The 27,948-nt window shown below is 35.4% G+C and overlaps 2 long non-coding RNA genes across 3 annotated transcripts in view; one reads left to right on the top strand and one right to left on the bottom strand.

Moving 5' to 3' along the window:
- Nucleotides 1-27,948, top strand: part of LOC146398753 (uncharacterized) — a 244,947-nt gene that overhangs the window by 167,304 nt on the left and 49,695 nt on the right. The window lies entirely within an intron of this gene.
- The window catches only part of LOC146398752 (uncharacterized), a 95,907-nt gene continuing 78,812 nt past the window's right edge, over nucleotides 10,854-27,948 (bottom strand). Inside the window, exons 2-4 of one of the 2 annotated variants that reach the window (XR_014817224.1) lie at nucleotides 26,559-26,629; nucleotides 26,301-26,450; nucleotides 10,854-12,568 (exon numbers count right to left, since the gene is read on the bottom strand). This is a non-coding gene — a long non-coding RNA (uncharacterized LOC146398752). Of the gene's footprint in view, nucleotides 12,569-26,300; nucleotides 26,451-26,558; nucleotides 26,648-27,948 lie in introns of those variants that run through there. The other variant, XR_014817223.1, reaches the window with a different exon arrangement.

Genomic DNA, 27,948 nt, shown 5'->3' with positions numbered 1-27,948 from the left:
TCCATCTGTTTGTGTCGTCTTTGATTTCTTTCATCAGCCTCTTAGAGTTTTCAGACTAGAGGTCTTTTAATACCTTAGATTGGTGTCCTCCCAGATATTTTATTATTTTTGATGTAATTGTAAATGTGATTGTTTCCATAATTTCTTTTTAATCCTTCATTGTTAGTGTATAGAAATGTGTGTATTTCTGTGTATTAACTTTGTATTCTGCAACTTTACTGTATTTGTTGATGAGATTAGTCATTTTCTGGTAGCATCTTTAGAATTTACTATGTGTAGTATCATATTATCTGCAAACTTTTCCAATGTGAATTCCTTTTGTTTCTTTTTCTGTTTGCTATGGCCAGGACCTCCAGAACAATGTTGAACAAAAGTGGTGAAAATGAACATCCTTGTCATGTTCCTAATATTAGCAGGAAAGTATTCAACTTTTCACTGTTTGGAATGATGTTTGCTGTGGGTTTGTCATGTATGGCCTTTATTATGTTGAAGTAGGTTCCCTCTGTGCCCACTATATGGAGAGTTTTTATCAAAAATGGATGTTGAATTTTGTCAAAAGTTTCTTTGGCATCTATTCAGATGATCATATAGTTTTTATTCTTCAATTTGTTAATGTGATGTATCACATTGATTGATTTATGGGTATTGAAAAACCCTTGCATCCTTGGGATAAATACCACTTGATTATGATGTATGATCCTTTTAATATATTGTTGGATTTGGATTGCTAGTATTTTGTGAAGAATTAATGCATCCATGTTTATCAGTGATTTTGGCCTATAATTTTTTTCCTTTTTTTATTACTCAATGAATTTATTACATTTATAGTTGTACAATGATCATCACAATCCAATTTTAGAGGATTTCTATCCCACAACCCCAGTACATGCCCCCAACACCCAAACTGTCTCCTTTGGAAACCATGTTTTTCAAAGTCTGCGAGTCAGTATCTGTTCTGCAAAGAAGTTCAGTCTGTCCTTTTTTCAGATTCCAAATGTCAGTGAGAGCATTTGATGTTGGTGTCTCATTGTATGGCTGACTTCACTTAACATCATAATTTCTAGGTCCATCCATGTTGCTAAAAATGCTGGTATTTCAATCCTTTTAATGGTTGACTAATATTCCATTGTGTATATGTACCACATCTTCTTGATCCACTCCTCTGTCCATGGGCATTTAGGTTGTTTTCATGTCTTGACTATTGAAAATAGGTGCTGAAATGAACACTGGAGTACATGAATCTTTTCAAGTCATGGTTTTCTCTGGATAGATGCCCAGAAGGGGGGTTGCTGGATCAAATGGTAGTTCTATGTTTAGTTTTCTGAGGAATCTCCATACTGTGTTCCACAGTGGTTGCACCAATTTACAATCCCACCAACAGTGTACTAGGGTTCCTTTTTCTCCACACCCTCTCCCTCACTTATTGTTTGTAGACTTTTGGATGATGGCCATTCTAGCTGGTGTAAGGTGGTACCTCATAGTGGCTTTGATTTGCATTTCTCTAAGAGTGAGTGATGTTGGAAATCTTTTCCTGTGTTTTGGCCATCTGTATGTCTTCTCTGGAGAACTGTCTCTTTAGATGTTCTGCCCATTTTTTGATGGGGTTGTTTGTTTGTTTTGGTATGGAGCTGCAGAATGTGTTTATAAATTTTGGAGATTAATCCCTTGTCAGTTGATTCATTTGCAAATATTTTCTCTGATTCTGTGGGTTGTCTTTTCATTTTGTTTAGGGTTTCCTTTGCTGTGCAGAAACTTTTAGGTTTGATTGGGTCCCATTTGTTTATTTTTGTTTTTGCTATCATTATTCTAAGAGGTAGACCTGAGAAGATGTTGCTGTTGTTTATGTCAGAGAGTGTTTGGCCTATGTTTCCCTCTAAGAGTTTTATAGTGTCTGGTCTTATATCTAGGTCTTTAATCCATTTGGAGTTTATTTTTGTGTATGGTGTTAGGGAGTGTTCTCATTTCATTCTTTTCCATGTGGCTGTCCAGTTTTCCCAGCACCACTTATTGAACAGGCTGTCTTTTCTCCATTGTATAGTCTTGCCTCCTTTGTCATAGATTAATTGGCTATAGGTGCATGGGTTTAATTCTGGGCTTTCGATCCTGTTCCACTGATTTATATTTCTGTCTTTGTGCCAGTACCATACAGTTTTGATGATTGTTGCTTTGTTGTATAGTCTAAAGTCTGGACATCTGATTCCTCCAGCTCCATTTTTCTTTTTCAGGATGTCTTTGGCTATTCTGGGTCTTTGGTGCTTCCAAACAAACTTTAAAATATTTTGTTCAGGAGTTCCTGTCATGGCACAGTGGTTAATGAATCCGACTAGGAACCATGAGCTTGCAGGTTCAGTCCCTGCCCTTGCTCAGTGGGTTAATGATCCGGAGTTGCCGTGAGCTGTGATGTAGGTTGCAGACGTGGCTCAGATCCCACGTTGCTGTGGCTCTGGTGTAGGCCGGGGGCTACAGCTCCGATTCAACCCCTAGTCTGGGAATCTCCATATCCCGCGGGAGCAGCCCAAAGAAATAGCAAAAAGACAAAAAAAAAAAAAAAAAAAAAAAGAACATTTTTAAAAACATAACCTCAATTATTGGAGCTCCTGCTGTGGTGCAACGGGATTGTTTTAGTTCTGTGAAAAATGTCCTTGGTAATTTGATAGGGATTGCATTGAATCTGTATATTGCCTTGGGTATTTAGTATAGTCATTTTGATAATATCGACTCTTCCAATCCAAGAGCATTGTATGTCTTTCCATCTATTTGTATCATCTTTGATTGCTTTCATCAGTGTCTTGTAGTTTTCAGAGTATGGGTCTTTTGTCCCTTTAGGTAGGTTTACTTCTAGGTAATTTATTCTTGTAGATGTGATGGTAAATGGGACTGCTTCCCTAATTTCTCTTTCTGATCTTTGATTGTTAGTGTATAGAAATGCTGTTGATTTCTGTGTATTAATTTTGTATCCTGCAACTTTGCCAAATTCATGGATGAGCTGTAACAGTTTTCTGGTAGAGTCTTTAGGATTCTCTAGGTATAGTATCATGTCATCTGCAAATACTGATAGTTTTACTTCTTCCTTTCCAATTTGGATTCCTTTTATTTCTTTTACTTCTCTGATTGCTGTGGCTAGGACTTCCAAAACTATGTTGAAGAGTAGTGGCAAGAGCAGACATCCTTGTTTTGTTCCTGATCTCAGTGGGAATTCTTTCAGCTTTTCACCATTGAGAATGATGTTCGCTGTGGGTTTGTCATATATGGCCTTTATCATGTTGAGGTAGATTCCTGCTATACCCACTTTCTGAAGGGTTATTATCAGAAATGGATGTTGGATTTTGTCAAGGGCTTTTTCCGTGTCTATTGAGAGGATCATATGGCTTTGATTAATCATGTTTGTTAATGTGGTGTATCACACTGATGGATTTGCAGATATTGAAGAACCCTTGCATCCCTGGGATAAATCCCACTTGATCAGAATGTACAATCCTTTTAATGTATTGTTGGATGCAGTTTGCTAGTATTTTGTTGAGGATTTTTGCATCAATGTTCATCAGTGAAATTGGCCTGTAGTTTTCTTTTTTTGTGGTATCTTTGTCTGGTTTTGGTATCAGGGTGATGGTGGCCTCATAGAATGAGTTTGGGAGTATCCCTTCCTCTGCAGTTTTTTGAAATAGTTTCAGAAGGAGAAGTGTTAGCTCTTCTCTACATGTTTGATAGAATTCACCTGTGAAGCCATCTGGTCCTGGACTTTTGTTTGTTGGAAGTTTTTAAATCACAGTTTCAATTTCAGTTCTTGTGATTGGTCCATTCAACTTTTCTATTTCATCTTGGTTTAGTCTTGGAAGATTGTACTTTTCTAAGAATTTGTCCATTTCTTCCAGGTTTTCCATTTTATTGGCATATAGTTGTATATAGTAGTCTCTTATGATCCTTTGTATTTCTGTGATATTGTTGTTACTTCTCCTTTTTCATTTCTAATTTTATTGATTTTATCTCTTTTTTTCTTGATAAGTCTGGCTAAGGGGGAGTTCCCATCGTGGCGCAGTGGTTAACGAATCCGACTAAGAACCATGAGGTTGTGGGTTCAATCCCTACCCTTGCTCAGTGGGTTAACGATCTGGCATTGCTGTGAGTTGTGATGTAGGTTGCAGACACGGCTCGGATCCCTCATTGCTGTGGCTCTGGTGTAGGCCGGTGGCTACAGCTCCAGTTGGACCCCTAGCCTGGGAACCTCCATATGCCACATGAGCAGCCCAAGAAATGGTAAAAAAAAAAAAAAAAAGTCTGGCTAAGGGTTTATCAATGCTGTTTATCTTTTTAAAGAACCAGCTTTTCGTTTCATTGATCTTTTCTGTGGTTTTCTTTGTTTCTATTTCATTGATTACTGCTCTGATGTTTATGATTTCTTTCCTCCTACTAACTTTAGGTCTTGTCTGTTCTCTCTTGAGCTGTTTTAGACGTAAAGTTAGCTTGTTTATTTGAGCTTTTTCTTGTTTCCTGAGGTGGGCTTGTATTGCTATAAACCTTCCTCTTAGAACAGCTTTTGCTGCATCCTATAGGTTTTGGAGGGTTGTATCTTCATTTTCATTTGCTGCTAGGTATTTTTTAATTTCTTCTTTGATTTCTTCAGTGATCCATTGTTTGTTTAGTAGCATGTTGTTTAGTCTCCACGTGTTTGTGCTTTTTGCAGATTTTTTCTTATTGTTGATTTCCAGTTGTATAGTGTTGTGGACAGAAAAGATGCTTGATATGATTTCAATTTTCTTAAAGTTACCGAGGTTGGTTTTGTAGCCCAGGATGTGATCAACCTTAGAGAATGTCCCACATGCACTTGAGAAGAATGTGTATTCTGTTGCTTTTGGATGAAATGTCCTATAAATATCTATTAAGTCCATCTGATCTAATGCTTCATTTAGGGCCTGTGTTTCCGTATTGATTTTCTGTCTGGATGATCTGTCCATTGCTGTAAGTGTGGTGTTAAATTCCCCCACTATGATTGTGTTATTGTTAAATTGTCCTTTTAAGGTTGTTAGCAGTTGCCTTATATATTGTGGTGAACCTATGTTGGGTGCATAGATATTTAAAATTGTTATATCTTCTTCTTGGATTGATCTTTTGATCATTATGTAGTGACCTTCCTTGTCCCTTAAAATATTCTTCATTTTAAAGTCTATTTTGTCTGATATGAGTATTGCTACTCCAGCTTTCTTTTGATCCCCGTTTGCATGAAATATTTTCTTCCATCCTCTCAATTTGTATGTGTCCCTAGAAGTGAAGTGGGTCTCTTGAAGACAGCATATATGTGGGTCTTGTTTTTGTATCCATTCAGCCAGTCTTTGTCTTTTGGTTGGGGCGTTTAGTCCATTAACATTTAAGGTAATTATTGATATGTATGTTCTTACTGCCATTCTATTAATTGCTTTGGATTTGTTTTTGTTGCTCTTTTTTCTTCCCTTCTTCTCTTGTTCTCACCTCTTCTGGTTTGATGACTATCTTTAGTGTGTATTTGAGTTGATTTTTCTTATTTGTTTTGTATCAATTGTAGATTTTTTGGTTTGCAGTTATTCTGAAGCTTTGATATCAGTCTATATATATATATATATATATATATATATATATATATATACATATACATACACATATATGAGATTGTTTTAAGTTGTTGGTCTCTTAATTGCAAATTCACCTCCAGTGCCCTGCATTTGTACCCACCTCTTCCCATGATTTCAGATTTTGGTCACATAATTGTGCATGGATGATTTTGTATCTTTACTGTATATATACCTTTACTGGTGAGCCTTGTCATTTGTGGTATTTTTGTTTCTTGTGGCTGTCTTTTCTTTTCTGCCTAGAGAAGTTCCTTTAGTATTTGTTGTAAGGCTGGTTTAGTGTTGCTGAATTCTCTCAACTTTTGCTTATCTGTGAAGGTTTTGCTTTCTCCTTCAAATCTGAATGAGAGCCTTGCTGGGTAAAGTAATCTTGGTTGGAGGTTTTTTTCCTTTCATCACATTAAGTATATCATGCCACTCCCTTCTGGCCTGCAGAGTTTCTGCTGAAAAATCTGCTGATAACCTTATTGGGGTTCCCTTGTATGTTACTTGTTTCTTTTCCCTAGCTGCTTTCAAGATTTTTCTCTTTGTCTTTCATTTTGATTAGTTCGATTAATATGTGTCTCAGTGTATTCCTCCTTGGGCTTATTTTATATGGTACTCATTGTGCTTTCTGGATTTGAGTGAGTAGTTCCTTTGTCATGTTAGGGACATTTTTGGCTATTTTCTCTTGGAATATTTTTTCTGTCCCCCTCTCTCTCTTCTCCTTCTGGCAGCACTATAATTCAGATGTTTGTGTGTGTAACATTGTCCCAGAGTTCTCTGAGACTCTCTTCATTTGTTTTCAATCTTTTTTCTCTTTTCTCTTCTGCATCTGTAATTTCTACTAATCTGTCCTCCACCTCACTTATTCATTCTTCTGCCTCCTGTATTCTGCTGTTAGCTGCTTCTAGTGAATTTTTTATTTCAGTTATTGTATTTTGCATCTCTTCTTGTTTAAGTTTTCTATCTTGTATCTCTTTGCTCAGTGTTTCCTTTAAGTTATCCTTCTTTGCCTCCAGTTTATTTCCAATGCCTTGCATCATCTTCAGCATCAGCAGTCTAAAGTCTTTTTCCTGGAGGCTAAGAATCTCTTCATCACTTAACTGTTTTTCTGGGGTTTTTTCTTTCTCCCTCATCTGAGTTATAGTTCTCTGTCCTTTCATTTTTATAGGTTTTTGGTGTGGTGACCTTTTTACAGATAATGGAGTTGTAGCCTCTCTTACTTTTGGTAGCTGCCCCCCTTGCAGCTGAAGTCGGTCCTGGGGTTTGCTGTAGGCTTCCTGAGGGAGGGACTGATGCCTGCCCACTGGTGGGTGGAGCTGATTCTAATCCCTCTGGTGGGTGGGGCTTTGTCTCTGGTTGGGATTAGAGGTGGCTGTGTGCCTGAGGGGTCTTTAGGCAGCCTGTTTACTGAGGGGCAGTGCTGTGATCCCACCTGGATTGTTGTTTGCCCTGGGGCTTCTCAGCACTGATGGGTGGGGCCTGATTTTCCCAAAATGGCCACCTCCAGAGAAAGGCACAGCTGCTGAATATTCCTGAGAGCTTTGCTTCCAATGTCCTTTCCCTGCAACAAGCCACGTTCACCCCTGTATTCCCAGGATGTCCTCCAAGAACTGCAGTCAGGTCTGACCCAGATTCCTTTGGAGATTTTGCTTTGCCCTGGGACCCATTGCACGTGAAAGTCTGTGTATGTGCCTTTTAAGAATGGGGCCTCCATTTCTCCCAGTCCCATGGAGCTCCTGCACACAAGTCCTACTGGCCTTCAATGCCAGATGCTCCAGGGGCTCTTTCTCCCCGTGCCAGATCCCCATACGTGGGAGTTTGATGTGGGGCTCAGAACTCTCACTCCTGTGATTCTCTGTGAACCAGTTAGTTTCCAGTCTTTGGGGCTTCCCACCCAGGAGGTATGGGGTTGTTTATATCACATAATTGGCCCTCCTACCTCTTGATGGGGCCTCCTCTTTTTCTTCTGGAGTAGGGTATCTTTTTTAAGATTTCCGGTCCATTTGGGTGAAGAATGCTCAGCCTTTAGTTGTGAATTTTGTTGTTTTTAGGAGAGAAGTTGAGGTCCAGTCCTGTAGGAATTTTTAAATCACAGTTTCAATTTCCGTACTTGTGATTGGTCTATTCATATTTTGTAGTTTTTTCTCAATTCAGTTTTGAAAGGTTGTATCTTTCTAAAAACATCTCTGTTTCTTCTAGGTTGTCCATTTTATTGTCAAATAGTTGCATATAGTAGTCTCTTATGATCCTTTGTATTTCTTTGGTGCCAGTTGTAACTTCTCCTTTTTTTCATTTCTAATTTTATTAATTTTAGTCCTCTCCCTTTTGTATTGATGAATCAGGCTAAAGATTTTACTTATTTTATTGATATTTTAAAGAAGCAGCATTAGTTTCATTAATTTTTTCTATTGTTTTCTTTGTCTCTATTTCATTTATTTCTGCTCTGATCTTTAAAATATCTTCTCAGAACTTTGGCTTTCATTTGTTCTTCTTTCTCTAGTTGCTTTAGTTTTAATGTTAGATTGTTTATTTGAGATTTTTTTTATTTCCTGAGGTAAGGCTGTATTTCTATAAACTTCAGTTTTTAATCTGCTCTTGCTTAATGCCATAGGTTTTGAATGATTGTGCTTTCATTTTCATTTGTCTTTAGGCATGTTTGATTTTTTTCCGTGATCTATTTGTTGTTTAATAGCATATTGTTTAGTCTCCCCACATTTGTGTTTCTTAGTTTCTTTTTCCTTTTTTCTAATATCATAGTACTGTGGCCAGAAGTGATTTTGATATGGTTTCAATTTTCTTATACTTACTGATTCTTAATTTGTTGCCCAATATGGGATCTACCCTGGAGAATGTTCCAGGTGCACTTAAGAAGAATGTGTATCCTGCTACTTTTGGATGGAATGTTCTATAATAATCAATTAATTGCATCTGGTATAATGTGTCATTCAATGCCTGTCTCTCCTTATTTTCTGTCTGAATTATCTATCCATTGATGTAAGTGGGGTGTTAATGTCCCCCACTATTATTGTGTTACTATCAATTTCTCTTTTTATGGCTATAAACATTTGCCTTATATGGATTAATGTACTCCTATGGGGGAGGGGTACCTATATATTCATCATTGTTATATTTTCTTTTTGGTTTGATAGCTTGATCATTATGTAGTGTCCTCTTTTTGTCTTTTATAGCTCCCTTTATTTTAAAGTTCATTTTGTATGATATGAGTATTGCTACTCCAGCTTTCATTTGATTTTCATTTGCATAGAATGACTTCTGTCCCCTCACTTATAGTCTGTATGTGTCTCTAGATTTGAATTGGGTCTCTTATAGATAGCATATGTATAAATCTTATTTTTGTATTCACTGAGGCAGTCTATGTGTTTTGGTTGGAGAATTTAATCCTTCACATTTAGGCTGATTATTGATATTTGAGTTCTTATTGACATTTTGTTAATTGTTTTGGAGTTGTTTTTGTAGGTCTTTTTCTTCCCTTCCTCTTTTGTTCTCTTGAGGATTGATGAGTACCTTTAGTGTTGTGTTTGGACTGCTTTCTGTGTGTATCTATTGTAGATTTTTGGTTTGCAGTTATGAGGTTTTGATATAGCAGTCTATTGTAGGACTATATTGGTTTGGTATAGCAATATATTATAAAATTGTATTGTAAGAATGTATTAGTTTGCTCATCTCCTAATTTCCAATGCATTTTCAATACCTTGCATTTGTATCCTCCTCTTCTCATGATTGTTGCTTTTGGTATCATATTTATGTGTGGCATCCTATGTGTGCCTTTACTGGTGAGCTTTCTCATTCATAATTTTCTTGCTTCTAGTTGTGGCTTTTTCTTTTTTCTAGAGAAGTTCATTTAGCATTTGTTATAAAGCCGGTTTGGTGGTACTGAATTCTCTTAGCTTTTGCTTCTCTGTAAAGCTTTTGATTTCTCCATGGAAACTGAATGAGACCCTTGCTGTGTAGAATATTCTTGGTTGTAGGTTTTTCTGTTTCATCATTTTAAATATACCATTCCATTTCCTTCTGACCTGCAGAGTCAGGAAAAAAAAAATCAGTTGATAACTTCATAGGTATTCATTTGTGTGTATTTTTTGTTGCTTTTCCCTTGTTGCTTTTAATCTTTTTAAAATTTTGTTCAATTTGATTACTATGTGCCTCAGTGTCTTCCTCCTTGGGTTTGTCCTATAGTGATTGGACTCTCAACATTGCATGGGTTTGGGATATCTTTTTCCTTTACCATGTTATGGAAATTTCTGCCTCTAATCTTTTCACGTGTTTTCTCAGGACTTTTGTCTCTTTCTTCTCCTTCTGGAAACACTGTAATGTGTTTGTTGGTGAGTTTTCTTTTGTTCCAGTGGTCTCTTACACTGTCCTCATTTATTTTCAATCTCTTTTCTTTATTTTGTTATGTGGCAGTGACTTTCACCAATCTGCCTTCCAGCTTGCTTATTCATTATTCTGCCCCATGGATTCTGATTTTGATTCCTTTTAGTGCATTTCTCATTTCAGTTATTGTATTTTTCACCTCTATAATTTATTCTTAAAATCTTCTAGCTCTTTATTAAACATTTCTTGTAATTTCTCTTTCTGTGCCTCCATTTTTTTCCATAGGATATTGGATCATCTTTACTATAATACTGTAGATTATTTTTCAGGTACATTGCTTATCTCCACTTGTCTCTTTGACAACTACTAGCACAGTAGTTTTAAAACAGTCATTTGCTGAATGAATCTGTGATTGGGTAAGAAACAAATATATGATGAAGTAGATATGAAATAGGATAGATTTAATCTACTTTAATGTTTTGATTAGGATCAAAGAACTGATTTGTGATTTTCTCAAGACTAACAGATTCATTAGTTTTTGTGCCAGTGAGACTTAAATAATTGTAGAAATATAGCATTTAAGGATTTCTTCATATAGTAGCAGATAGTGTGGCAGGATAAATAGGTAAGAAAGGTTGAAACATTATAAAAAAGCCAACCTTAATTCTGCTTGCTGTGTTTTGTTTAGGATTTTTGCATTTATGACATAAAAGACATTTGCATGCACTTCTTCTTAAATGGATCCTTATTTGACTTTAGTATCAGGGTAATTTTAAGCCAAATTTCATAGCATGTTAAAATGATCATACACCATGATCAAGTGATATTTATCCCTGGGATGTAAGGATGGTTCAATCTAGCAAATCAATCAGTGTTACACCACATTAATAAAAAGGAAGATAAAATCAAATGGCCATATCATGATGCAGTAAAGGCATTTGTTAAAATTTATATTGATTTCTTGATAAAAACTCTCCAACAGATTAGGTATAGAAGGAATGTTAGCTTATTAAAATAATTACCATATATGACACACACCACTTGATAAAACTGAAAGGTTTTCCTCTAAGATCAGAAACAATATTAAAATGTCCACTCTTGGCATTTCTATTCAACATAGTAATAAAAGTCTTAGCCAAAGCATTAGGTAGGAAAAATAAACTGCATCTAAATCAAAAAGAAAGAGATAATACTGTTCCTTTTTGCAGATGACATGATCTTATACAGAGAAAACTCAGCACCAAAAACTGTTAGAAAAAATAAACAAGTGTATTAAATTTGGAGGATACAAAACAGCATACACCTCAGAGGCATTTATAAACACTAACAATAAGCTATCTGAAAAAAATTCAATGATTCCATTTACAATAGCTTCAAAAATACTTAGGAATAAGTTTAAACAAGGAGGTGAAAGATATGAACACCAAAATCTATAAAACATTCATGAGAAAAAGAAGATACAAATAAAAAGATTTCTTGTGTTCATTTATTGAATAGTTAATACTGATAAAATGCCCATACTACCCAAAGTGATCTCTAGATTCAATGTAATTGCTATCAAAGCTCCAGTTCCATTTTTATAGAAATGGAACAAAAATCCTAAAATTTGTATGGAACCAAAAAAGAGAAAGACCTCAAAAAGCTAAAGTAATCCTGAGAAACAGCAAAACTGAAGGTCTCACATTTTCTGATTTCAAGTTATATTATAAAACTATAAATAAAAAAGACACATAGACCAGTGGAACAGAATGGAGAACTGAGCAGTGAGCTCAATTGACCATGTGTATATGGTCAATTAATTTATATCAAGGAGCTAAAAATATACAATAGAAAAGGAAGAAATAGTGTTGGGAAAACTGGATTGTCACATGCAAAATAATGAAACTAGATCTCCTATTTTACACCACAAAAATCAACTCTATGATGTAAAAAAACTTCTAACATAAGACCTGAAAATTTAAAACTCCTAGATGAAAACAAAGAGGTTAAGCTCCTTGCCATTGGTCTTGACAATAATATTTTGTATTTGACACCAAAAGTAAAACAACCAAATCAAAAATAAACAAATGGAATTACATCTAAATAGGAAGCTTCTGCTCAAAATCATGAACAAAATTAAAAGGTAAACTATGGAATGAGAACAAAAATATTGGCAAACCACACATCCTAAAAGGGGTTTATATCCAAAATACATAAGGAACTCAAACAACTCAAAAAAATATACAAATTACTGAATAGATAAAAGAGCTGAATGGACATTTTCCGAAGACATAAAAATGGCCAACAGGTACATGAAAAAGTACTCCATATCATAAATTATTGAGGAAATGGCAAATGAAAAACAAAATAACATACTGTCTCACATGTGTTAGGATGGCTATTATCAAAAACACAAGATATAAGAAGTACTGGGTACAATGCAGAGAAAAGAGAACTCTTTAGCAATATTGGTGGGAATGTAAATTGGTAGAACCATTTTGGAAAACAGTACGGAAGGTCCTCAAAAAATTAAAAATACAGCTACCATTGGAGTTCCCTTGTAGTGCAGTAGGTCAAGGATCTGATGTTTTCACTGCAGTGTCTGGGGTCACTGCTGTGGCGCAGGTTCAGTCTGTGGCCCATGGACTTCCACATGCTGCGAGTATCACCTAAATAAATAAATAAATAAAGCTATCATATGATCCAGCATCTCTAATTTTGGGCATAGGTGTGAGAGAACATAGTTACTCTCCAAGAGATTATTGCACTCATGTTCATAGCAGCGTATGAAAACAACCAGAATATCTATCAGTAGATCAACAGACACCTACTTGTTTAAAAACCCAGCAGTCAATCTTCAGGCTTCATCTTGTTCAACCTTTTTTCTGCTTTTGACAAAGTCGATTCCACTTTCTTCACACATTTGCATTGCTCGACTTCCTGGCACTCTACTGACCACATTGGCCAGGCTTCCTCAGTGGTCTTGGGGAGCTCTCATATCATCAGACACTTTCATCATTGCATCTACAACACCTTAAAATAGTTCCTTTAAAACCACTTATGTTTATGGTTCTTAAATTCATTTCTCAATGCCTTAAAAATCAGGAATAACTCTCTAGTCCAGTCCTCCATGAGGGTATATAATGGAAATCTTGCAACATAAATGTCAAATATGTAGTTCTTAATTTAAATGTGTGTGCACATTCCCCACTCTGGCTCTAAGTCTCCAGTTTTTTCCAACTTAGTAATTGGAGTTGTTATTTGCATAGATGCTCAGATAAAAAAAAAATTCACCTTAAATATCTATCTACCTACCTTCCTATTCATCTGTCCTATCTATATATATATCTAAATATATATTTTATATAAATATACATACATGTATTATGTAAATACATGTATAAATGTGCATATATATACTGTGTCATATTTTTTTCTTCTATACCACACACCCAATTCATTAACCTGTCTCCGAATGTGTATTAGAAATAGTGCTTTCTCTCTACCACCTTCATTGCTACCAGAGTATAATAGTCACGTGGTTAAAATGTAGATTCTGGTTGCCTTGATTCAAATCCCAGTTCTAACACATACTAGCCTGGTTAGGAATGTAATTCAGCCATTTATTTTTCAAATCTGAAACATGGGAACAATAATGACTCTGCAAGTCAGTTACTTCTTACTGAAGTTAATTCCCACGTGTTCTCCTTCTTTCCACACTTGTCCTTCAACCTGCCATGTCTACTCTCTAAGCCACATGACATAATTCTTTAAAACATAGATCTTGTTATCATTCTGGTAAAATGCTCGCACTAAAATCAGATGTAGAATAAAATCTAAGGGGCATACTGTGGCATGTAAGACTTTATGTAATCAGAATGCTGTCTCCATTTTCATAGAATTTATTTCTGCTACTTTCCCTTTTTCCTTCTCCACTTAAAACCACACATCCAGTGTGCCTTAGCTGTCCCAAGCAAAACCCCACCAGAGGCTGCATACTTACTATTCTTCATGACTGGACACTTTTTGGTCCCTTGTTTCATTTGGGACAATCTTTGAATAGAGTATTCTCCATGAGGCCTACACTAATCTCCAGGACCTCAACCTGATTTACTTATACTCAGTAGCATTTTTCACTAAATAACACATGTGTTTTTTGTTTGCTGTTTATCTGTCATACATACTGAGAGCAAAGACCTTTGTGTTTTCTTTGATGTATGTATTTTTCTTTTTCTTTTTTTGCTTTTTAGGGCCACACCCACTGCATATGGAGGTTCCCAGGCTAGAGGGCAAATTGGAGCTGTAGCTGCCAGCCTATACCACAGCCACAGCAATGCAGGATCTGAGCCGTATCTGAGACCTACACCATAGCTCACAGTACTGGGTCCCCCACTGAGCAAGACCAGGGATTGAACCTGCATCTTTGTGGATACTCGGTGGATTTGTTTCTGCTCCACCACAGTGGGAACTCCCTTCTTTGATGTATTTCTTTTTTTTTTTTTTTTTTTTTTTTTTAATGTTTAATTCAGAAATTATGTTTTTTCTGGGAAAAACTTAGCTCCTCCCAGTTGGAGTATTCTTTCTTTCTTTTTTTTTTTTTTTTTTTGTCTTTTGTCGTTGTTGCTATTTCTTGGGCCGCTCCCACGGTATATGGAGGTTCCCAGGCTAGGGGTTGAATCGGAGCTGTACCCACCGGCCTACGCCAGAGCCACAGCAACGAGGGATCCGAGCCGCGTCTGCAACCTACACCACAGCTCACGGCAACGCCGGATCGTTAACCCACTGAACAAGGGCAGGGATCGAATCCGCAATCTCATGGTTCCTAGTCGGATTCGTTAACCACTGTGCCACGACGGGAACTCCTGATGTATTTCTATTACTAGAACAATAACAAGTGTGCGGTTCCATTGATTAAATAAACTAATGTTAACCCATAGTTTAGAATTCTCAAAGAGGGTAGTGGGTGTGCCTGCCTCTTACAGTTTACTCAGAACAGAATAATATTTGCATGATCTGTGTCAACCAACTTTGTACAAAACTCTTCTATTAGAAGACTTTAATAATGAATCATGCAATTTTATGGTATGTGTATATGCATATACATATATGTGTATTAACATCTATATTGTATTATACAGAAGCTCTCTTTCTACCACTGTTTTCTCTTGACTTTTATCTCAACTAAAGTGGCAGGGCATGTGAATATTCATTATTTGTTTCAAGATTATTTTAAACAAGAGAGAAATGTCAGCTGAATGGTGAATTTAGAATTCAGTGACTCAACTCAAAAGCCATCAAAGTATGTTATTTTATTACATAAAACTTTATTTTTTTTTTTTTTCCTGGTACTTTCTGAATTTAGATGCCACAATAGGAGAATTGAAAAAGAGACATTCTAAAATTAAAGAATTGGGTTTGTTTTCATGGGGACATTTTGGCAATGAGTTTTGCAAAAGAAAAGGACTAAGCATTTCAGATTCTAATGCTTCACTGTTTAATTGTTTTTTTTAAATGTTCAAGAGTCTTGAACAATTTAAATGATTGAGAGTTCAACTGTTTAGTTGAAATGCCTGACAAACTGCATTTTTACTTGAAAATGTAAAGAAAAAAATAGTTTCTCATTCATTCTAGGTTCATTTTTAGGTACTTTGAAAGAAAGTCAATGCTGGAATTTCTATGTATTTTTTGTAGATTTTATAATATTTATATTTTATTCTATTTTTTGCTATTTATATATATGAACAGTATCTTTTAGAAGTTTATGATTATTTTTGGTTTTTACAATTTAAAAGGAGAAAATATAAGCAGTAATTGGCTTAGCATCACATAAAATCACTCATGCTGAAATAATTTTTATTGAAAAAAGATCACGTTATCATTTTTCCTTTGAAATTAAGTTTTCTTTTACATAAAACAAAGGAAAAGAAATAATTCTCATGATCCCTTTATTTCTGTGGCATTAATTGGAATGTGTCCTTTTTGATCTCCACTTTATTTACAACCTCTCTTTATTCTTTTTTTTAAATTGTTATTTCCCCAACACAGTTTTTTCCCTACTGTACAGCCTGGTGACCCAGTTACACATACATGCACACATTCTTTTTTCTCCCATTATCAGGCTCCATCATAAGTGACTAGTCATGGCTCCCAGTGCTACACAGTAAGATCTCATTGCTACTCCATTCCAAAGGCAATAGTTTGCATCTATTAACCCCAAGTTCCCAATCCATCCTGTTCCCACCCACCCCTTAGCAACTACAAGTCTATTCTCCAAGTTCATGAGTTTCTTTTCTGTGGAAAGGTTCATTTGTACCATATATTAGATTCCATATGTAAGTGATATCCTATGGTATTTGTTTTTCCCTTGAGAGTCTCTAGTTCCATCCGTGTTGCTGCAAATGGCATTATTTCATTCTTTTTTATGTCTGAGTAGTACTGCATCGTGTATATATACCACATCTTCCTAATCCAACCATCTGTTGATGGACAACCTCTCTTTATTCTTAAAGTTCTGTCAAGTTTATTTTTTAAAAAAAACTCAATGATTTTTTTCTGTTTTACTTGTTCTCTTTTTTTTATTTCCATCCTTTTGCTGAATTTGAATTTAATTTGTTCTTTTTTTTCTAATTTATTGATAGGTAAAACTAGGTTTCTTTGAGAGCTTTTTAATGTAGGTATTTATTGCTATAAGCTTCCCTCTTAGGACTGCTTTTGCTGCATCCCATATATTTTGGTATATTGTGTTTTATTTTTATTTGTCTGAGGATGGTTTCTGTTTTTCTTTATTTCTTCTTAGACCACTGTTTTTTTGTTTGTTTTTTTGTTTTTTTCCAGAATGTACCTTTTGGTCTTTGCATATTTTTGAATTTCCTACTTTTCCTTCTTATTTATCAATAATTATTGACCTCCAGTTTCATACTACAGTAGTTGGGGAACATACTTGATATGATTTCTATATGAAAGATTGTATATAAATTTGTATAATCTAGAAAAATGAATACATTTCTAGAAACATACAACATACTTAGAATGAACAATGAAGAAACAGAAATTTTGAACAGCCAATGAATAAGGAGATTCGATCAATAATTAAAAACCTCCCTACAGAGTAAAGCCAAGGAACACATGGCTTCTCTGGTAACTGTTACGAAACATAAAAAGGTGAGCACATACCAATCCTTCTCAAATGCTCCCAAAATTTTGAAGAAAAGGGAACATTTTCAACTTATTTTATGAGGCCAGCATTACCTGGATGCTAAAATCAGAAAAGGACACTGCAAGAAAAGACAATTACAGTCCAATATCCCTTATGAAACTTGTCACAAAAATCCTCACACATATATAGTCAATGGACCTTCAACAAAGGGGCCAAAAATACAGAATGGGAAAAGAAAACTCTGGATATGTGCACGCAAAAGACTGAAATTGGACCTCTCTCTTACACCATACACAAAGATCAACTCAGAATGGATTAAGAACTTAAATGAACCTAAAATTGTAAAACTCCTAGAAGAAAACATAGAGAAATAGGTTCTTGACATTCATTGTGACAGTGGTTTCTTGGACATAACACCAAAACACAGACAAATATACAATAGATAGTTATGAGTACATTAAACTAAAAAGCTTCTGCCCTGCACAGAAAAAATAAATTCAAAAGAGTGAAAGACAGCCTAAAGAATGGGAGAATATTTGCAAACCATTTATCTGAGAAGGAATTTACTTCAAAAATGCATAAGAAACACATACGACTCAAAAACAACCTAAAAAGAAAAGCAAAAATGAATAACGATTAAAAATGGGCAAGATACCTGAACAGATAAATTGTCAACAATTATATTAAAGAGTGCTCAAATAAATTCTGGAGATCTATATGGTAGCTATAGCTAAGGACATGGTATTGCATACTAAAAATTTTGTTAGAAAGCAGATGTCATGTTAGGCATTCTAACCATACACACATATAATAAAAAGGACACAAAGCCTTATTTGGGAGTAATGAATATGTTATTTTCTTTGTGGTGACAGTATTATAGATATATACATATGCCCAAACTCATTACATGGTACATATTAAACATTTACACAGGTTTTGTGACTCAATTATGCCTTAGTACAACTATGAAGAAGATAAAGTATGATCTGTGAACAACATGAGCATTTGCCTTATATCATCTTAGGTTTTTATTGAAAAGTTAAAAGTCTATAAAATCTAGAAATACTCTTAGAATGTCCTAATTGAAACTCTACTTTAAAATAATCCAAAGAAATACTTTGTTATCAGAGATGAGATGAAACTTCTTTTGCCTATCTAATGTTAAACGATAATTTTATTGCACACAGACTCCCATTTTGTTCCTCTGCCCAGGTTAGTGACTAAATAGTTCAGAAATAAAACCTTGCCCATCATTCTATCCGGGAAGTATTCCAAAGTTTGAAGAAAATTTTTCCCATAGATTTTTCTTCCTCTTCTTTCACCTCCGTATTGGTTTATAACAGCAACCAGACACACAGACATACACCTTCAAACCATTATTCCTTTTGGGAATTGATGTCCCTAGATATAAAATGAGGAGCCACATACTTTTCCTCTTCTGTATTATCTTCACGCTCATCGCCATAATTGGTTAGTCTTTGCCCTTCTCTCTTCCTTTCTGTGTGTTTTATTTTTTTCAGTTTTTCTTACTTTTTTGTTTTTAATGTTATTATTATAGTTGAATTACAATGTTTTCTTAAGTTCTGTTGTATTTTAAATGTTCACAAGAGATAGATGTCAGGACTCATTGGTTCTTCATAAGATTGGAATGATATAAACATTAAAAAATGTCCAAGGTAAATAAAGCAAGATAAGGAGACTCAAAAATATTGTGTGAAATGGCAATGTAACAAACTGCTCTATGTCATAGATGAGTCTGGTAAGCAGATAACTATACACATAACAGGGTAGTTATTCCTTTACACTGTTTCATAATTGTGTCATTTATTTTCTTTATATAAAGACAAAATTATCGGCCCTAATCTACCAAGTGAAAACTCACAGATAGAAGTTAGATTAACTGTGAATCTGTCCCTTTTCCCATGTTCAGGAGAACAGAGTTCCTAATAAAGGGGTATGAGATAAGATTTTTGATGTCATTTTCTTTTGATGATATCTCAAAAAAAGATCAGATTTTGAAGATGCTCTCTTCAATGGACTGAGCTAGAAAGGAGATGCTGTGAAGTCTGCAGGAAAAGGACCTTTTATAACTTCTCTAAAATGACTTTGAACACAAAGTTGCCTGAAACTCAAAAGTGACATGAAGGATTCATGTTGTTATTTAATTGCAAAGTCACATTTTTAGTGTATTATTCACAGTTAGTGGGATATGATAAAAAGTAAGTTATATTTTAAGCTGAAATATCCCATTTCAGGCAGCAAAGGCTAGTTAGGAACTAGAACCTAATAATAGAGTATCTCCTAATTTTCCTTAATTTTTTTCCTAGGATTATCAATTAACTTTACTAATACTTAGAAAAGAATAAAATACTTTTTTAGTAATATGGTTAATCATTCAAAAGTATTAAATATTCCATTTTTTACTACTTAATAATTTAAAGGATACATTTATTTCTAGTTTTTGTAATGTCAGATTCTAATTGTGGCTATTCATCTTAAAACTCAAAAAATAAATTACACATTATAGTCTCTAATATTGTTATCTTTTATTGAAAAACATTTTTATTCTGTACTAAAAATAATAATTTGAAAATTTATTTAATATACATTGTATTCTAATAGACATGAATTAGAATCAGAGAGCTTTTACTACATATAATAAATAAGATTAAAGGCCAGGGGGAAAATATACCACTGACCTATACATATACACTATATATGTGTGTATATGTATATATATTTAATATTGAAGCAAATATCTTGCCATATGATAATTTTTAAAAATTATTTAGATCATGACTGTAAAACTTCTTGGTCTTAGACTTTTAGAGATAGCTTTGGAATTACCTGAAACATGCTTTAATTCATTCCAAAGGTATCAAAGGAGAAAGAAAAAGGTAATGTGTGAGATTGATTTTAAAAAGCAATTCATGGGGAAAAAACAAAAATGTGTTTTCTCTGTTATCTCTCTGACTAATCCATGTATTAGTCTATAACAACGATGACAGAATACCTGTAACTTTATAAGACAATTATTTATAATTTGAAGTATGTTATATACAAATTTTTCAGAGAGATGTAGATATATATCACTTAATATCTTTTAAACAATCTTAAAATTTATGTGGAATCATGAAAGTTCCACAACGATCTTAAGAAAAGCAAACACAAAGTCATCACACTTCCTAAGTGCAAAATGTATTACAAAATACAGTGATGAAAACACCGCTGGGCTGGTGTAAAACAGACATATAAACTGAAGGAAGCGGATGCAGATTCCTGAAATAAACTCATGCATGTGTGGTCAACTGACCCTCGACAGCAGCCCCAGGAGTACACGATGGGACCGGTTCTTCAACAGTGGCGCTGGGTAACTGGATGTTCAAATGCAAGACAGTGAGACTGGAACCCCGTCTTACACTTGGCACAAGGTCACCTCAAAAGAGAGGAAGGCCTTCCACATGAGGGGGCTGTAAACTTCTGGGAGAAAACACAGCGGAAACCATTCTTGACACCGGTCTTGGTAACGGATGCTTGGCGATGACACCAAAAGCGCAGGTAAAGAAAGCTCACACAGACGAGTGGGACTCATAAAACTAAAAACCTTCTACATAGCGAAGGAAACAATCTAAAGAGGGAAAAGATGACCTATGCAATGGGAAGAAATATTTGCAAGGCGTCTGTGTAATAAGGAGTTAGTACAGCATTATTTAAGAAATATCCATAACTTAAAATATTTTTTAAAAGATTTAAAAATGGACGAAGGAGTTGGCACAAATGAACCTTTCCACAGAAAATAAAATCATGGACCTCATGAACAGACATTTCTCCAAAGATACACCAATTCCCGATAGGCGTATGAAAAGGTGTACAACCTCACTACTCATGAAGAAAATGAAAATAAAAATACAATGAAACAGGGGTTCCCCCATGGCTCAGTGGGTTAAGAACCTGACTGCAGCAGCTCGGGTTTCTGTGGAGGTGTGGGTTCCCTCCCCCAACCCAGCACAGTGGGCTGAAGGACCCGGCTTTGCCACAGCTGTGGGATAGGTGGCGGCTGTGGCTCCAATTCAGTCCCTGGCCCAGGAACTTCCATGTAGTGCGGGTGCCTCCGTAAAAAGAAAAAACGAAAACAAAAAAGCACAGTGAAACAGCATCGCGTATCTATAAGAATGGCTGCTGTTAGAAAGTCAGACGTGACGACTGTTGGAAAGGAGGTGAAGGACCAGGAGCCCTGGGAACCTTCGCAGACTGGAAATGTACACGAGCGTAGCTGCTCCGCAGTACGGTATGGAGGTGCCCCAACACATTAAAAACAAGGAGCTCCTGTCGTGGTGCAGTGGAAACAAACCGACGAGGATCCATGGGGATGCAGGCTCCACCCCTGGCCTCGCTGAGTGGGTCAGGGACCCAGCTGTGCTGTCAGCTGGTAGGCTGCAGATGTGGTTTGGATGCTGCATTGCTATGCGGTGGTGCAGGCTGTCAGCTGTAGCTCTGATTCAGTCCCTAGCCTGGGAACTTCCATATGCCGCAGGTACAGTCCTAAAAAGCAAAAATAAATAAAATAAAATTACCATTTGATCCAACAGCTACATTTATAGAATTATAGAGTATATATCCAAAATAATTGAATTCAATCTCTCAAAGAAATATCTGCATTCCCATGTTCATGGCACTATTTACAATAGCTAAAGTGTAGAAACAACCCATGTCCATCAAGAGATAAAAATTATATATATTCAATTATATATAATTGAATATATATAATTAAAATATATATATATAAAATTGAATATTTTCCTTTAGAAAATAAAATCCTGCCATTTGCAAAAACATGGATGAACCTGGAGGGCACTGTGCCAAGTAAAATAAGTCAGTCTAAGAAGGAGAAATATAAGAGAGATTTAAAACAATCGAAATCGTGAAAGATGGGAGTAGAATTGTAGTTGACAGGGGCTGAGGTGTGGGAGAAATAAGAAGCTATTGTTCAATGGGTATAAATTTTCACTTATGCAAGAATAATTTCAAGTGTTCTGTATGACGTGATGCCTATATAAACAATACAGTATTGTGCACTTCAAAATTTTAACAGAATGGATTTTGTCTTAACTATTCTACAAAAACAAAAACATAAAAACCAAAATCGCACAAGGAAACTTTGAGAGGCATTGGCTATTCCTTCTACAGCAGTGATGCTATCACAGATTGCTGCATAGGTCTAAATTCATCAAACTGTACATATTAAATGTGTGTGGTTCACTTTTTATGTCAGTTGTACCTCAGTAAAACTTCCACAATATAAAGGTTATTTGTGTTATAATCAGAGCATGTCATAGATACATGCTAGGTAGAAATTTAAGTCAGACTAATGGACACACAAGTTTACTCTCCCTTTCAATACACGAGGGACATTTTAGCACAATAAAATTGATGAGTAAGTTTTTAAATGTCAATTCCCCTAGTTCCTATCTCCAAGGCCCTGAGCGAGTAACTGAAACTCTCAAAGCTTCACTTTTGTCATCTGTCAAATGAAAGATTAATAATACCTTCCTTATAAAAGTGCTATTTAAGAAAAATGAGATACAGTACATGAGAACCCAAGACCATGTCTTGGCTATTGTGAATGGTCATGCAAGAATTTCTATAGTTGCTAATTAGAAATGGAATTTGTGCATCTTACAACTTAAAGGATTAAATCAAGTTGTTTCCTAAAGTGCTTGTACCATTTTAGGATATTACCAGTTTTGTACAAGATTTTTTTAAAAATCTTTATTTAATGGAATACTACTCAGCCATAAAAAAGAATGAAATAATGCCATTTGCAGCACCTGGATGGAACTAGAGACTCTCATACTGAGTGAGCTAAGTCGGAAAGAAAGACAAATACCATTTGATACCACTTATATCTGGAATCTAATATATGGCACAAATGAACCTTTCCACAGAAAATAAAATCATGGACCTCAAGAACAGACTTGTGGTTGCCAAGGGGGAGAAGGAGGGAGTGGGGTGGCCTGGGAGCTTGGAGTCAATAGATGCAAACTATTGCCTTTGGAATGGAGTAGCAATGAGATCCTGCTGTGTAGCACTGGGAACTATGTCTAGTCACTTATGATGGAGCCTGATAATGTGAGAAAATAGGTCGCGGGTTTGATCCTTGACCTCGCTCAGTGGGTTAAGGATCTGGCGTTGCTGAGAGCTGTGGGGTGGGTCACAGACACAGCTTGGATCTGGCATGGCTGTGGCTGTGGCGCAGGCCAGCAGTTACAGCTCCAATTAGACCCCTAGCCTGAGAACCTCCATATGCTGAGGGCGTGGCCCTAAAAAAACAAAAAGACCAAAAAAAAAAAAAAAAAAAAAACCCAAAAACCCAAAAACCCTGGTAAACATAAGATATTCAATAATTATTTATGGACACGTGAAAAAAACTTGAGTTACATAGGTCATCCTGTACCTATTTGAGAAATGGCATTTCGAAATAATAAGTATGCGATGGAAAAAAAGAATACTGTAACCCAAAATAACATCTCATTTTGAAGGTCCACAGATAAAGTAAATAAAATAAGTGATATTTTTAAGGAAGAAAAAACCTTACTGAATGTGGTAGACTGCAATGTGATGTCATGTTTTGGTTATAAAGTTATTTGGACTGTGTTTTTGAAGTCAAGCAATTTCTGAATCTTTTTCACATTTGTTACACCATTCAGTGCTCTGTATGTTCAAATCAACTCTGTGAGATAAGATACTAACATTATCCTGATTTTACAGCAAAGGGAAACTGATGAGATTAAGATATTCTCCCAAGGACACTCAGCTGATATGTGTCATTTTGAATGTTGAATGTTTGAATGTTCTGTGGATATGTGAGTGTGTGTATACATGTCTGTGTATAGAGCAATTGCAGTTTGATTGTGTATGGAAATTTAATTAACCATATACATTTGATAAACCAGATTATTTTAAGCTTATAATTTAAATTTGTGGACCATATTTTATTTCCATTGTGATTTAATTAATATTTCATGCAACAAGTTAAAATATTAAACCCCCCTAAACATATTCCATTTACAAATGTGGCTAATTAAATTACACTAACATTTGATTTTATAGTTCTGCACGTGGCATGATAATCTTCAGCCCTTTCAGTATGTTACAAAATACTATTGGTTTTTACCAAGTGAACTATTTCTAAGCCTTTAAAGAAATCTTGTGATAAGGCAAAATAATAAATGTAGTAAATTAAGTTCTCTTACACATTCTGGTATCACTTACAAACCTTAACAAATAAGATTATGTTATGTGACTTAATCCCACACTCTGAACAGCTCAAATTTCCTCTTTTAAATTAAAATCATGCCTAGTGGTCTGGGCTCTCTCATATTTCATATTCTCTTAAAGATTAATCTTCAGTAATGAACACAGTAAGTATACAGCAATAAAACAACTTCTTTTTAGGCTGGAAACACATGAATGCTGTGGGTTAAAATACTCCATCATCTTATTTCTCCAATGTCTGCGGTTATAAAGTCATTCACCCACCTTGTGAGGCACTTTTACCTTACTGTTCTAAGCTTATTGGGTCAAGAAATCATAGGCAAGATCAGATTAGTCATATATTAAAGACTGAAAATTGGGGTCAGTGCAACACAGACTGTTACACTGATTTATCTGAACAACTAAGAACCTATGGAGTCATTACTTACTGTCAAACTCTGTTCTGTCTGCAAAGTCAACAAAGGACTTGGAGAAAACACAATTTGCTGAGGATTTAGTTTCCCAATCAAGTGCAACATACCCTAAATAATTTTAAATTCCAAATTACTCTACTTTTGTAACTTTTCCTAATTAATACCTAATTTAGATAGTTGGATTTTTATTTTATTTTATTGTTTTTGCTTTTTAGGGCTGTACTCACGGCTTATGGAAGTTCCCAGGCTAGGGGTGGAATCTCAGCTGTAGCTGATGGCCTACACCACAGCCACAGCCACAGCAACACAGGATCTAAGCCATGTCTGCGACCTACACCACAGCTCACAGAAGCACCAAATCCTTAACCCACTAAGCGTGGTCCGGATTGAACCATCATCCTCGTGGATCCTGGTCAGGTTCGTTAACTGATGAGCCATGAAGGGAACTCCTGGCTAGATGGAACTTTGCACATCACTCCAGGTCCACACCCACATAAACACACACACACTGCAAGATTTTCTGCATAGAGTTAACCACCTTTTATAATCACTTATAATAATTGTGTTAGTCTTTTGTGTGTATTATCTGTCTCATTTGCAGGGTTTATATTTATAAAAGTTCTAATACATAGAGATACACCATAAGCAGGGTCCCAGGTAACAAGATTGGAAAAATAATTAGGAAATACTATTACCTATTGAAAGAACTATGTTGACGTGACTCAGATCAACACCCTTGTAAACGACTCTAGAAAATTTTTCATGTGATGACAGGTGATCTTTATTTCAAAGCATGCTCCTACCTACCTGTTGTTTGCACAGATTCTTCTCACGCTCCAGAGATTGCATTCCATCTCTTCTTCAGGCAGCTTTCTCCTATTCCAACACCGGGATGTGTATTCTTCCAGCGGCCCTTCTGTTAAACCCATCACACTGACCCACTCTCTGCATTGATTGTGTCTCCCTAGCTTGCTTCTGCTGATCCACTATAGACTACTTGAGAATGGAGTTACTGTCCATCATTTTATCTGCAGAAGTCAATATAGGAGTTCCCATCATGGCTCAGCAGAAATGAATCTGACTAGCATCCATGAGGACGCAGGTTCACTCAGTGGGTTAAGGACACGGCACTGCTGTGAGCTGTGGTGTAGCTCGGATATGACAGGGCTGTGGCTGTGGTGTAGGCCAGTGGCTGCAGCTCACATTCGACCCCCAGCCTGGGAACCTCCATGTACCGCTGGTGTGGCCCCTAAAAAAAAAAAAAAAGACAAAAGACAAAATAACGAAGTCAATACTGAAATATAATAGAGAAATATAAATCCTGAAATATAATACCTAGTCAAAATTATTTGTTGAGAAAATATGTAACTGGTACAATTATTTGTTAATTAAGAAAATTATATGTAACCGAGTTACATATCTCACCTCAAATAATTGTCAAATATTCTATAAGAGAACCTCAGAAATCTACTAATAGTGGAAAATGGATAACTTTTGATAATGAATGAGGTTTCTTAATACACTTGAAAACACCTCCTCACCCCAGCAGTGAGTTACCTGGATTAGGACAGTGAGTCGGCTAGTAGCCATTCATGTTTCAGGCCGATGCGATAACATGCTCCCTAGCCTCGCTGAGACTTCTGACACCACCGTCTTTGGCATGCGCTGCAGGAACTCTCGAGGTTAGTGGAGGACATGTGGATACCGCTGTAAGAATAAACGCCCACATCTGTAACTTCCCTGGGTCTCTTCACTAAAACTGGTCTCTGTGCCTCTAGGTTCTCCTTCCCACATCCTCTTCCCTGAAACCCCCACCGAAAAAAGAAGTCCATCCTCTTGCTGTCCTGGATTTTGTTCTGATGTGGGGCTCGTGGGTGTGAAACCACCTAGGATGCAAAAGAAAGTGTCAATTAGAATGATGGGTTCTTGCAGAAGCCCCATTTATGATTGATTATATCATAAAACATGTGTGCTTTTTTCACACATTTTTTTTGTTGAGTTAATGAGGCTTTAGGAAGCAAAGTATTTGGCACTTGTTGAGGTATTTAAAATTCAAAGATACGGTAGAGAAGTTGCTAAAAGTGATTTTCCTCTCCCATCTTTCAGCAATTATCAAACAATGCAGTACTCCTCAGGTAGAGACTTTAAAAGCAGATCAAAGAAAATATCAAAAGATAAAAATGATTAAGCAATTAAAAATGTCTAAGAGTAAGCAATGAAGCTTTCTCAGAACTCAGCATTAGGAAGGAAGAATGAGTATCTGGAAAGGAAAGGCATTCAAAAAAAAAAAAAAAGAAGAAGAAAAGAAAGAAAAGGAAAGGAAAAAAAAGAAAGCTAAATTTATTTATGATGCCAAATCTTTTAAACGTCCCTGGAGTGCTTCCCTGTATAGTCAACATTTTCAGGATACACTGAAAGAAAAAAATGTGATTTCTTTTAGATAAGTTATTCATAACTCCATGAAATAGCTAATACATAATTTTATTAAAATGTCATAAAATATTTATTCCAATTATGGTCATTTTTCATTTTTCTCATATTTTCTATTTACTATGACTATTTCATTTGATTTTACCAGTATGTCTTTTCTTTTTCCTTAAATACAAGAGAAATTATAGTGAAAACTAAAAAAAGTATTTATTTCTTATTTTATTCATGTTTTTTAATCACACTTAGATCTCAAAATCAAATAGCTGCATATCCATCCATACATATAAGCTGGAAATAATACTTTCTTTTATCATACATCTCACTTTATAAATAACAATTTAACAACATATTAGACTGCTTTATTTCAGTATAGATGATGAGAAACTATTGTGCCATCTTATTTCATAGTTTATTATAAACAGACAATTATATTGGCTGTAAATGATGTTGGTTATAACTTCAAAATTGAATTTCATAATTTATATCTATATTGTTTTTTAAATATTTCTTAAGTGTACATCCATATGTTATTTGAAGTGAAAAATGAAATATTTTCTAGAGAACTGAATTTGATTTGGCTAAGTGGTTTGACAATGACTGCATTTGGTAAATTATTTAAAAATGTTAATAAAGTGAAAATATATAAAATTTTAAGGTTTTGACAACCATATAATCATATAAGAGATTTAAAGAAGAAAAATTTCATTTGAATATTGTAATAGCATGTATGTAATGATATCCTAATTTTTATTTTCCCCAAATTGTAAATCTGATA

This window comes from Sus scrofa, chromosome 10 (assembly GCF_054392235.1).
Source record: "Sus scrofa isolate SSC_HxYL_T2T_F1_AM1 chromosome 10, Sscrofa_HxYL_maternal_Yorkshire_Landrace_v2.0, whole genome shotgun sequence".
In the NCBI taxonomy this organism is placed as follows: domain Eukaryota; kingdom Metazoa; phylum Chordata; class Mammalia; order Artiodactyla; family Suidae; genus Sus; species Sus scrofa.
The sequence above is the reverse complement of the archived record's forward strand: the minus strand, read 5'-3'. Positions and strand labels throughout refer to the sequence as shown.